This window comes from Benincasa hispida, chromosome 1, assembly GCF_027475165.1.
Source record: "Benincasa hispida cultivar pf3 chromosome 1, pf3_genome.v1.1, whole genome shotgun sequence".
Classification (NCBI taxonomy): Eukaryota; Viridiplantae; Streptophyta; class Magnoliopsida; order Cucurbitales; family Cucurbitaceae; genus Benincasa; species Benincasa hispida.
Window position 1 is genome coordinate 30,747,873 of NC_143478.1, and position 13,056 is coordinate 30,760,928.

Here is a 13,056-nt window from a genome sequence, read left to right on the forward strand (position 1 = left end):
CATTTGGACGAGTTTGATGATGTAGAAAACAATTTAATCCATTCAATTGATGAAAGAAAAGTGTATAAGAAATTTAATTATAGCTTAAAAGGAAAAACTACTGTTAAAGTACTATATACAAGCAAACCATCTTGGGCTATATACTCTAACTAATAATAACTCAACGACTCTAACGATGTGAAACCTCCCACAGGAACATGCACCTACATACACAACGGTTAATAAAAGTACTAGTTCAATGGTAAGACGTAACCTATTTATACACACCATAATCTGCCATACATGATAATAACTAACTCTGTTTCCTTCTCTTTTTTTTTCTTTTAAAATGTAATTAAAGATTAGTGGGTCAATCGTGTTGCATGAGATTGGAAACACATCGGTTGTTAAAAGGGGAAGGGTCCTTACAGAGGTATATACGCATAAGCAAAAGCGTCTATGGTACTTAAAATCTATTTATTTTCTAATCATTTGTTTGATGTTTTGGTTGTAATAGATAGACAACAATATGCAACAAAGGACATTGGTCATCACGAGGACACATACACAAAGTCTACAAAAGTTTTTCTTGGTTGTGCCAAGAGTATATGCGTATAACATGCCAAATCGCCAATCCGTTGATGGAAAAAATGGAAGAAACTCCCAACGACCGACATATATATCGATGCATTGACCAAACTGGTACCATATACTTACAATCACCCATTATTTGACCTGCACCTCAGCCAGGACCATAATTAAGCTTCATTATAAATCCACTTTTTTGTTTGCACAAACTCTTTTGTTTAGGTTTATGTTCTTGGTATCTTCAAACTCGTAAGAATATCTTAATATGTTGATGCATTTTAGTAGTAGACTGGATTAGTACTCTTTACTTAGTATGTTTAGGTTTATGTTTTTCTAGTTAGACTGGATTATGTTTATGATTATATTTTGGGTATTTTCTTGCTTAAGATAGTTGCATCTAAACTTCTTATTTACTAGAACACTACAACATATTATTGTATAAAAATTAATTTTGGTGTTCTTAAATTTACCTAGGGCGAAATAATAGTTGCTTTTACACATTTTAAATAGATTGTTGGATATTAAAAATTATTATATAATACGTCTAAACCTAAAAAAGTTTCTACTAACTACAAGAGAAGAACACAAAAATAGTAGTCACCATGTAATTGCTCCCCATGCTTCACCTGTGATGCAACTTATACAACTTATATGTAAATGTTATTGACATAACCAATGTTTTTAAACTGGACGTTTACCCAAAACTATTTGATAAAAGAAAAAAAGCATAGATGATACACATTATTTTTTATGAATCAGGATTGAGTTACAATGCCAACTGAACCAACCATAACCAAACCTAAAATATATTCTACTACCTACTACAGAAGAACACAAAAATAGTAGATACCATGTAATTATTCCCCACACTCCAATTGTGATACATGTTATTTTTTAGGAATCAGGATCAAGTTACAATGCCAACTGAACCCACCATAACCATACCTGTTAGTAAGATAAAATTATCTCTTTAGCATAACAAAAATGAAAAAGAATACCCTTACATGAAAACTAAAATGTTGTTAGAAATCATGTGAAGAACAAAATACCAAAATCATTCATACAAGATAATTACTCAGTAATCATCGATAAGATAAAAGTATAAAGAAACCAACGACAACCAAAATATTAATCATCTAATAAATAAAAATAGAATAATCTATTGAACATAAACCAAATGACTTTTTTTTTTTTAAAGAAAATCCTAGCATGAAACATAAACTTGCATTGTTTAAAATGACAATATCGGCTAACTAGAAAGTAGATTTTTGCATGTTCTAGAACTATGACCTTTTAAGCCACAACGTCTGCACCTGTTTCTTGATGCTTTCTCCCTGCGAGATAAAAACCTCTTTTTCTTAGGTCTTCCAGCCGACCGTTTGAAATTGGGTGGGAGAATACCATCTTCATCTGGAGAAGTCGTTGAAATGAGCTAATCAACACCACTTATAGAGTACACACTCGAACAATAAACTTGGTCTAATTTAGAAATCCGAACAAATTCATGTGCATATGGCTTCAAGTCAATGTTCCTACGAAAAAAGACATCACATGCATGAAAGTAAGGAATCATGTCCATATCCCATCTTCTACATGTGCTTGTCCGATAAAGATTGTTGACTTGAAAATGTTTCATTTGATTACGAACCTCGAATTCATACTCATTTATAGGATACAACTGTAAAAATAACATACACAACATTAGTAACACATATAAGATAATTGTTAATAAGAACAAATACATAGTACTCAAAAAATAACTCACGTCCATTGTGCGACTCTCAATCGATGTTGATCAAATAACGCACTCAGCCCAATGAGATAAATCGGTCCGTTGGAAGCTAGAAAATATACGACATTCATAGAACCATCTTTGTATCAACAAACATACTAACTCAAAGAGGGGGATGATAGGAAGCTTTCGAGTAGCTCTTATGAATTTATGCTCTTAGAAATATTGATCGTCATCAAACTATACCTCTTTTTAGTAAAGAACGCTCTCGCCCACCTAGAAAGCCCAACCTCTTCTAACTCAATTCTAAGAGACGAACCTATTCCTTCCAATTGCCTCATGTAAAATTCAAACTCAGTAACTGTATATGCCTTTCCACACAAATCAAATGGGTGGTCTAACAATTTTGACATGCCTATCCTTAAGGATTTTGAGTAGATAGTATACACACAAGCCATGCTCAGCAGCAACATACACACTCCTAATGCCTTTAGCTATGCTGGGATGTTTATCAGATACTATAACGAGATCATCCGGCTCACCAAAAGTAGCCTTCAAATTGCAGAAGAACCACTCCCATGAGCGATCATTCTCTAAATCAAATATAGCAAATGCAAGAGGGACAATTTGCAAATTCCCATCTAGGGTGCATGCAGAAAGTATAGTGCCAAAGTACTTATTTTTTAGATGTGCACCATCAATAGAAATGATAGGTAAACAATGTTTACATGCATTAATATAGACATATAGAGCCATGAAAAATCATTTAAACCTACAATCGTCATCCACTTCTTGTGTTGTATACGTCCCTAAGAAAATTGATAACTAGTACAAGTCCCAAGTAAAGACTCAATAATTTCAAAACAAATATGGTGAAATGAATATTAAAAGGTAGTTTTATACCTGGATTTTTTTTAATCAAAGCAGCTGAAAAAGTGGAGATCAGGGCATATGAATCCTTCATTGACCCCTATATTGATCTTAATGCAATTTCACACCCTCTCCAAGCTTTGTCGTAGCTAATGCTAACTTCATGTTTCATTCTCATGTAGGCAACGATATCTAGACAACACCATATCTTATCATTTGTTTTTAAAATAGATCTAACACACATACTCACAATGAATGAAGTTGCTTGCCTATGATCACTTTCGACAGCATCTATTGAACAAACATGTTTGTCCAAAAAGTAACGAATAATCCACATCTGACCCTTAGAAACCAATGATGACCGAATAAACTAGTTGCATCCATCTTTTTTACACCTCATTACCAATTGCATTCGACTAGCATTCACAGTTTCCAATTGAAAATTACCTTTCAAGGCAAAATGTATATTGCTTTCTTCAGTTCAATCTTGCTATGAAATACATAACCTTCTTTAAATACAACATCTTCTGACATGGCATCTGAAGGATCCCATTGAAGGACTCTTGAGCGAAAGCAAAGAATCGTCCAAAACCCAATTTTTTATAATTAAATTTTACGAAAGAATAAAAGACAGATCATGTATTTAATTCAAACATAGCATGCTTAAACATAAAATAAAGAAGGATTTTAGAAACCAGCCCTTGAAGAGTCCAAACTTCACAAATCTTTCTCCTCTGTAAAAATCATGAACAAAAGCGAAAAGGTCAAATGGGAACCACCAATCGGAAATCTCAGTATTCTCAGGTAGAGAACTTAGGAGGTGTGAGCTCTGGCTATTTTGGTTGAGAGGGAGAAGGAAAGATGGAGAGGAAGAGGAAGGATTGATTTTTATTTTCTCCGAGATTTCTCAAATCCACACACTATCCTTTGACAAAATTTACAAGAAGAGAAGACTGCCCAGGGAGAGCATCCACTTCTGCACATTTTGAGAGAAAAAATGGGGGAGTGAATTACAACTTTCTCCCTTAATTAATTTAAATTAATTTTAAATTACTAAATTTAATTTAATTTAATATATATTAATATGATAACTAACTTATCATATAATATATTAAACCATATGATATATCAAATATAATATATAACCTATAGTTTTAATATTGTATCATATACAATATAACCTATAGTTTCTTTTCTCTCACCAATGGCTTATCATATTTACATTAAATTTAATTATATGAATCCAAGTCATATAATTAATATTTGAATCATATTCAAATATTTATTTCTTCTCATAAATACTTAATATCATAATGTATCAAATACATTATAGTAATTATATCACATATAATTAAAATTTAATTAATTATATCATATATAATTAATTTCCTCAATTAATTTGAACAATTCAAATTAATCTAAAATGGACTTTCATTAAATCTTATTGAGCTACCGATGGAACCTCATGGACCTGTAGCTTGAAGTTCCAACAATATGTGAATAATTAATTAAATTCTTTGATTAACTTATTCACCATTCGAAACTTTCGAGCACTCAACTAAAGACCGAAAACTGCACTCTTTGCACTACAGATATAGTTCTATGTCTATTGGATATAACCAATCAATAGTACGATGACCATTCAAAAATTACCCATAAGTACAACTAGGCTAAAATTATTGTTTTGCCCCTGTAGTTACATCTAACTATTTAAATACCACTGATCCTTCTAATGAACAATAAACCATAGTCTAACTATGATCAAACCCCTCTCGGGCCAAGAGAGAGTGTGGTGTTACATTGTTCAAGTCCCGAAATTAGCCCTTAAGAGAGCAATTTATCTACTTGTCCCGACATTGGGGAAGAAGTGGATTCCTTCTTGAGTAGCTGTGTTCTCAGCTCCCCAATAAGATGAATTCTCAAAATGGTAGGCTTGTTAAGTCAGCGATCTGGCCACTCTCATGCATACAAATCAAAGGACTGCCCTCATAGACAGAAGTTTACATCTCACTCAGGATTCAGGTCATGTTACCTATGGTCATCCTGGTGAAATGTAAGTCTCTATTATGAACGATGTTATATAATGAGACTAAACATTTCGTGGTCCAATCTTATACAAACTCCTTTGTTAGAATATCTCCGCTCATATGTCTCCACATGAATGATCAGGATCTGATCATTTGTAGCACTTTACAACAATTGTAACACCTACAAAGTAGGTCATACTCATAGTATCACAAGGATAATATATCCAGCCTTATCCATCTACTACAGACCATTTAGGTTATCACTTAAATATGATCCACTCGTATGTCTCTAGATACATGTTTAAGCTACAAGATAACCCTAGATGTTAGTTTATTGGTTTGTGGTTAATACAACTAATTTTGACATAAAACATCAAATATTTTATTACATAAATAAAATGTTTGTACATTACAATTACAAACTATAGAACCCTACGAGATTTAGGACATCAACCCAAACAATCTCCCACTCGACCTAAAGTTAGTGGAGTGTACAGTGTAAAAGTCAAACTATAATATAAAGTATACAAAACAGTAAACTAGGGCACAAAATGCCTAGTACAAATCTCCCACTCGCCCTAGTCTAAACGTCGCCTATGCCATAGACCCATACTTTGTAGGTGACCCCCAAACACCTTAGTTGTGAGGGTCTTTGTAAACAGATCAGCAACATTGTGCTCCGAAGCTATCTTCGTGACGATCACGTCTCCTCGATACACAATCTCTCGAATGAGATGATACTTCCGCTCGATGTGTTTGTCGTGCTTATGACTCCTAGGCTCTTTGGAATTGGCCACATCACCACTATTATCACAATAAAGTGTGATGGGCTTTGACATGTCTGGAACAACTTCCAAATCCATCAAGAATTTCCTGAGCCAAACAAATTCCTTAGTAACTTCATAAAACGCTACATACACGACCTCCATAGTGGAATCAACAATGCATCCCTGCTTGGTGCTCCTTCGGACTATTGCCTCTCCGTTAAAAGTGAACACTGATCCTGATGTGGATTTTCTATAATCCTTATCAGTCTGAAAATCACATGTACAGAAGGATCAGATCCTTAGAACCATACACGAGCATGTAGTCCTTCGTTCTTCGTAGATACTTGAGGATATTTTTAACAGCGGTACATTGATCAAATTTTGGGTTAGACTGATATCTACTGTATATCCTTACTGTATAGCAGATGTCAAGTCTCGTACATAATATTATATACATAAAGCTGCCAATAGCCGATGCATAGGGGATCCGTCTCATTTCCTCAACCTTTTAAGGTGTCTTAAGACACTGCTCTTTAGACAATATAAGTCCGTGCCTGAAAGGTAGCAAGCCACTTTTGAAGTTCTGCATCGAATACTTGACAAGCATCTTGCAATATACGATGCTTGAGATAAAGCTAGCGTTTTGTTCTTTCGATCTCTAAAGATCTTAATTCCTTGAACAAACTGAGCCTCTCCCATATCTTTCATTTAGAATTGGGTCACTAGTCAGTTCTTAACTTTAGTCAGTAGACTTACATCATTCCCAATGAGTAGAATATCGTCTACATATAACACTAAGAAAGCTACCGAACTGTTGTTGATCATCTTGTATACACAAGGGCCATCAACATTTTGATCAAAGTCATAAGATTTGATCGCAATATCAAAATGCAGGAATTCTTTTACAAAAGAATCATTGAGCGGAAGTAAGATCATTCCAAGCCCACTGTGAAAGAATAAAAACATTTACAAACATATAAGAATAATTATGCATCATTGAGTAAATCACATCATGCTTTTCATTTAAAACCAAAGGGAATCGAGTGACATACCTTTAAAGAACTCTTCTTCAAGTATTCCTTCGATCTACACCAGTCACGCGTCCCAGCAAACTCGATCACGAGCACGAATGCAACGAACAACCAGTGCAACTCACGAACTGTCAGATCCTCGAACCCCATCGAGTAAGACTCGTTCCTCAACTATCGAACAACAACACTCGACACTACCACTCGATTGCCTTAGTATTTTCGGTGTGAGAATAAAAAAGGTGTGGGCTCTGTGTGGATTTGGTAGAGGAAAGGAGGAACTCAACAATCGAGTAAACGATCGATTAAGTGGGATAATGTCTAAGTCTATCGTATAGACTAGGTACTCGATCGTCTAGTAAACGAGAAGCTGTCGTCTAGTAATCTTGATGCCTCGTCGTTCACTCTCTCATAGGCTATCATATAGTGAATGTGTTGTGAATCCTAAAAATGAAAACAATTTTCATTTTTATTCTTTAGTTATTAAAACTGATAGTAATTTCCCACTCAAACACGGTTAAAGGAGAAAATAATAACTAACCAATAATTATCTCATAATTGTTTGATTATAAATAAATATAATAACTAATATTGTCATATTATATTTATAACCTATAGTTTTAATATCACATTATATCTAATATTTCAACCATAGTATTTTTTCTCCTTTATTGCATTTAATATAAATCATATTTATATTAATGTCTCCAATTAATGTATCTAATACATCAAATCAATTATATCATATATAATTGAATCAATTTAATTATATCATATATAATCATATTCCCTTTTGTTAATTTGAACACTTCAACTAACCCAAAAACCGATTCTCACCATGAATCCATTGAGTTACCAAGGGAACCTTATGGACCTATAACTTGAAGCTCCAATGTACGTGAATAACAGACTAAACTCTTTAATTACGATATCCACCATCCGTTAACTATCGGGCATCCCACTAAAGATCGACAGCTGTATTTTTCGCACTACAGTACAAAACGAAAACTAACAGGTCATGCACAATACGAAACTACAACATGCTGACAGATAATCAAGGGATAGAGTATCATCCTTTGAAGACTCATTCTTCAAACTCCCTCAATCACGAACGCTCGATCAATCTTCAAGACAGCAGTACACGAACGCTTGAACATAACGACCGCAACACAGCACGATCCATAGTAAACACCATCCAAACAACACGAACCCAGCGAACGGCCTCCAGAACCTTGAACTCAATCGAGTTAAGTGAGGACACCACCACAATTGTTATCTTATTATTCTCAGTATGAGAATCCAGAAGTTATGGGCTCTGTATGAACTTGGTTAGAGGAAGAGACTGGAGGAAAAACAATCGTGTAGACGATTGAGTAAGTGGGAGATGACACGATCTATCGTATAGACAATGTGCTCAATCATGTAGAAGAAGGCAGCCTATCGTTTAGACAATACCCTGCGATCGTTTAGCTACGATCAACTAAGTGAACTATCGTATAGTGACACTCCACGATCATTTAGTCTCTCTATTAGCTATCGTTTAGTGAAACGATTTCACTTGATAGAATTCTGTGAGTTTCTTTCCAAAAGTAGCAACTCTAAATTTTGGAAAACATTTTTCCTTTTATCTCACGGTTACCATAAAACCACCAATAACCTCCCACTTTATTGGTTATTAGAGAAAAAGAGATAATTATCAAATAATTAATATTATTATAATTAAGTATGATAATCAACTTACCATATTATATTTATAACCTATATTTTTAATATTTCATCTCATGAAACATATAAACCATAGTTCCTTTTCTATTTTTTTGGTACTTAATGTAATTCTCATTTACATTAATCCTCCACTTGATGTATCTCACTGATTATATCATATATAATCGAATTTCCTCTTGTCAATTTGTACATTTCAAATCAACCTTAAGAACTGATTCTCAACTTGAATCCATTGAGCTACCAAGGGGACCTTATGGACGTGTAGTTTGAAGTTCCAATAGTACGTGAATAACTGACTAAACTCTTTGGTCACAGGATCTTCCATCCGTTAACTGTCGGGCACTCCACTAAAAACCGACAACTGCACTCTCCTTACTACATATATATTTTGTGTCCATATCAACCAATCAATAGTGAGATAGCCCTTCACAGATCGCTCGTAAGTACAGCTAGGTCAATTTACCTTTTTGCCCCTATTGTTACATCTAACTCTTTAAGTACCACTGATCCCTCTAATGAACATAAGTCATAGTCTACTATGACTAAGTTCTCTCTTCCAAAGAGAGGTTGTGGCCACTATGTTCAAGACTCAGAATCAGCCCTTAAGGGAGCAATCTATCTACTTACCCCTACTTTGGGGAAGAAGTGAATTCTGTCTTGTGTAACTAAGTTCCCAGCTCCCAAATCAGACAAATCCCCAAAAAGGTAAGCTTGTTGAGTTGGCAATCTGGCCGCTCTCACCCATACTAATCAAAGGACCGCCCTCAAAGGCAGAAGTTCCCAAAGCACTCAGGATTAAGGTCATGTCACTTATCTTCGTTTAGATAAGATGTAAGTCTCAAGTATCAACAGTGTTATATAAAGAGACGAATCATCTCGTGGTCTGGTCTTATACAAACTCTTTGTATAGGACACCCTCGGTAGCACGTCTCCACATGAAGGTCAAGATCTACCATCTTATTAGTTCACAACACTTGTAAACCTCTACAAAGTGCGCCATATTTGTAGTGTCACAAAGATCAGGTATCCCTCTTTAATCCTTATACTATAGACCTTTTCAGGTTAAAACTTAAGGCATGATCCACTTGTATATCTCATATACATGCTTAAGTTTTCGTACAATAACCATGGAGCTTTGTTTATTGGATATGAGTAAATGCAAAATAAAATATCTCTTATTTTATTCATAACAACGTGTACAGTTTACGAACTACGAGACTCTGAGAGGATTAGAACACCAATCCCAACATAACAAACATGGTTAGTGGTGCCAGAATCTATAATCCAGGCAAAATCATCAATCTCCACCAAACATGTTTCCAATACAAGTAAATCACATTTACCTTGTTTGGTCTTCTTCTTTTTTGTCAAGTACTTGGGACAGTTCCTCTTCCAATGTCCCTCTTGGTTGTAATAAAAACAAATTCCCTTTACAACCTTGGCTTTCTTTTGAGCATCTGCTGGTAGGTTAGCTTTCCTTTGTCCACTTTTCTTCTTCTTCCACTTTTTGGTATCGGTGGAAGAAGGTACAGATTTTTCCTTAGAGGTCAAACCTCTGTGTAACTTCTTAAAGAATAAAGCAACATTTGATTCACCCCTTTGTCCCTTTTTTTCAACAAGGACTAGAAGGTTTGTAGTTCGTTGAGGAGGGTGGTTAGGTTGTAGTCAATCTTGTTCAAAACAACATTGCTACGGAAGTAAAGGAAACTTTTAGGTAAAGATTCCAAAATGAAGCTAACCTGGTTGGCTTCATAGATGATGGACCCATTCATCTCTGCCACATTGAAGTGGACCATAATGTTGAGAACATGTTCTCGAACAGATGCCTCTTCTTGCATACGAGAATTGAAGATGTGTTTGAGAGCGTCATGTCTGAGCTATGCGGAAGGTTGTCTGAACATTCCCTTCAGAGACTTCATGATCTCACGGGCTGTGAGTATGGGCTCATGCTTCTTGGTCAAAACTTCAGAAAGACTAGCCAAGATATACTCTCAAGCCTTTTTGTTTGCCCCTGTCCAATGCTCGTATGCTTCTCGAACATTTCGAGCAGAATTGAAGCTGGAATGGGAGGACAGTCCTCCATTTGGAAAAAAAAAGGTCATCGATTATTAGAATTGTGTTGATCGTGTTTTTCCATGAAGCGTAATTGTCGCCCTTTAATTTTTCAACGGCGAGCAGATTTAACGTCATAGAAGTCATAGTGAAATAAGATTTGTTGAAGCCATACAAATTATTTATTATTAGTTTATTTACATTAAACCAACAAGAAAACCGATCAATTTTAGCAAAATAGTCTATGTACCCTAAGTGACATCTATTTTCCAGTGATGTTTCAGTGAGGCATGACAAAATTCACCATAGGGTGATCAAGTGCCCCTTCATTGAAATGAGACATTCTCAACCATTAGACAGAAACGACACCTTATCACTATACTAACAATCACTATTGTTCAGTTCAAAATTTGTTAACTTGCTTAACAATTCTTGTAAGTGCAACTCAGTTCTGCCCCAATGAGCCAACCATAGTAGAAAACCGATTGGGACATGAAACTAAAGCAGCCCTATCCATTTCTAGAGATCAAATAAAGCATCATGCAAAAATTCCATCCTTTAGGAGGACACCACGGTGCCACGAGGCCATGCATGAAACTTTACTTCAATCTAACGAGAGAGACCGAAGGATGTGTTGTCACACGTCCTGCTCCCATTTACTATAAATACTCTCTTCATTCATCTTGATATTGATCTATACAAATGACACCCATAGGGGGACACCCATGGTGCCTCGAGGTCGAGTATAGACCTCATGGTGAGAACTTTAAGGAAGAAACGTGAAGAGGATAAAATGAAGTATCATATACCCCATTTTTCTCCCACTGAGCATTTTACCTAGGGTTAATTAATTAAAAAAATCTAGTTAGTTTAATTTGTTTAAAAACAACATTTATCTTTGGATATCTAAACAATTTTGATTAAGGTCTATTAAACTTTTTAATAAACTTTAATCAAACTTGTATGCATGTAACGAATCTATCTAATTCACCTTTCCAGGTAAATTCCTAGGTAAGGGTGCTACGTTTCCGTAAACTTAAATACCCCAGTCTAGATAGAATTCACCTTAAACAAAAGGTCCCTTATAGATACATTTGTTACATTGTTAATCTTTTATTAGGAATCAATTTAATCCTATTAAATCGATTAAGAGATTAAACTAAGATTTCTAATCTCATTAGAAACATGATCTTAGGTCTATATGAATCATGTTTTAAAAAAATTTTTAAAATGATTATTAACCTATGAAATAAATTATTTAATTCTAATTTCATTTAGTTATAACAATTATAAACAAATGAAATAAATTAAAACCACACATCACATGCTGACATACTTCAGTAAATTATAACATTTATAAATTAACCTAAAGTAGTGTCATGTTTCATGGAATTTCATTTCATTACTAACATATATACCATTTATATAATAAAGTAATAAAACATACAATAGCATACATCCATACATACATTAAACTATATATTATAACATTTATAATATAAATGATGCATGAGCATGCTATATAATTTAAATCATGCATATACATATATTAAAACACTTATAATATAGAATGATGCATGAAATTAAAATTCATAACCTATGGTAGGATTTTATACTATATGACATATATATAAAATTAAAATATACATTACGTGTATAATTAATAAACAAAAAATTATTGGACCGAGATTGGAAACTAAATAATTAATTAAATTAATATAATCTTATATTAATTTAATTAACCAAACTATTAATTATTACGAGAATAAATATCAACGGGTTCAAATACAAGTGAATTGGGCCTTGAGCCGCTCAAACCGAACCAACCAGCCATCGAATCGAACCAAAACCGCTCGAACTGACTGAACCATAGCCAAACCAAGTGAGCCACGAACCGAACTTGACCAGAACTGGTTGGTTCTATCCGCATTGCAGCGTTGCAACACTACGGAAAGAACACAATGTTGTTCTTCATTGTAGTGTTGCAACGCTAGGGCACAGCGTTGCAATGCTACGATATAGTCCCGACTGCACAGCAGTGATCTCCATCAAATCTCTGCCGAAAATGGTCCCGTTTTCTCCAAATGCACATCAGGAAAGCCACGAATGACTTGAGGACAATCAAATACAGACTCTCTAGCAAAGATTATGTCCCAAAACATGGGTCTTTACACACCAAAATGTAAATGAAAATAGTAAACAATGACCAATCCCAAAAAACATCCAATAATTCTAAACCATACATTCTTAAACAATCATCACATGAAAATTAAAGAATGCACACACAT

General features: G+C 34.5%; 1 pseudogene; it reads right to left on the bottom strand.

The window, feature by feature from the left end:
• Positions 1-2,499: 2,499 nt before the first annotated feature.
• Positions 2,500-3,347, bottom strand: LOC120076573 (uncharacterized; annotated as a pseudogene).
• Between the last annotated feature and the right edge of the window lie 9,709 nt (positions 3,348-13,056).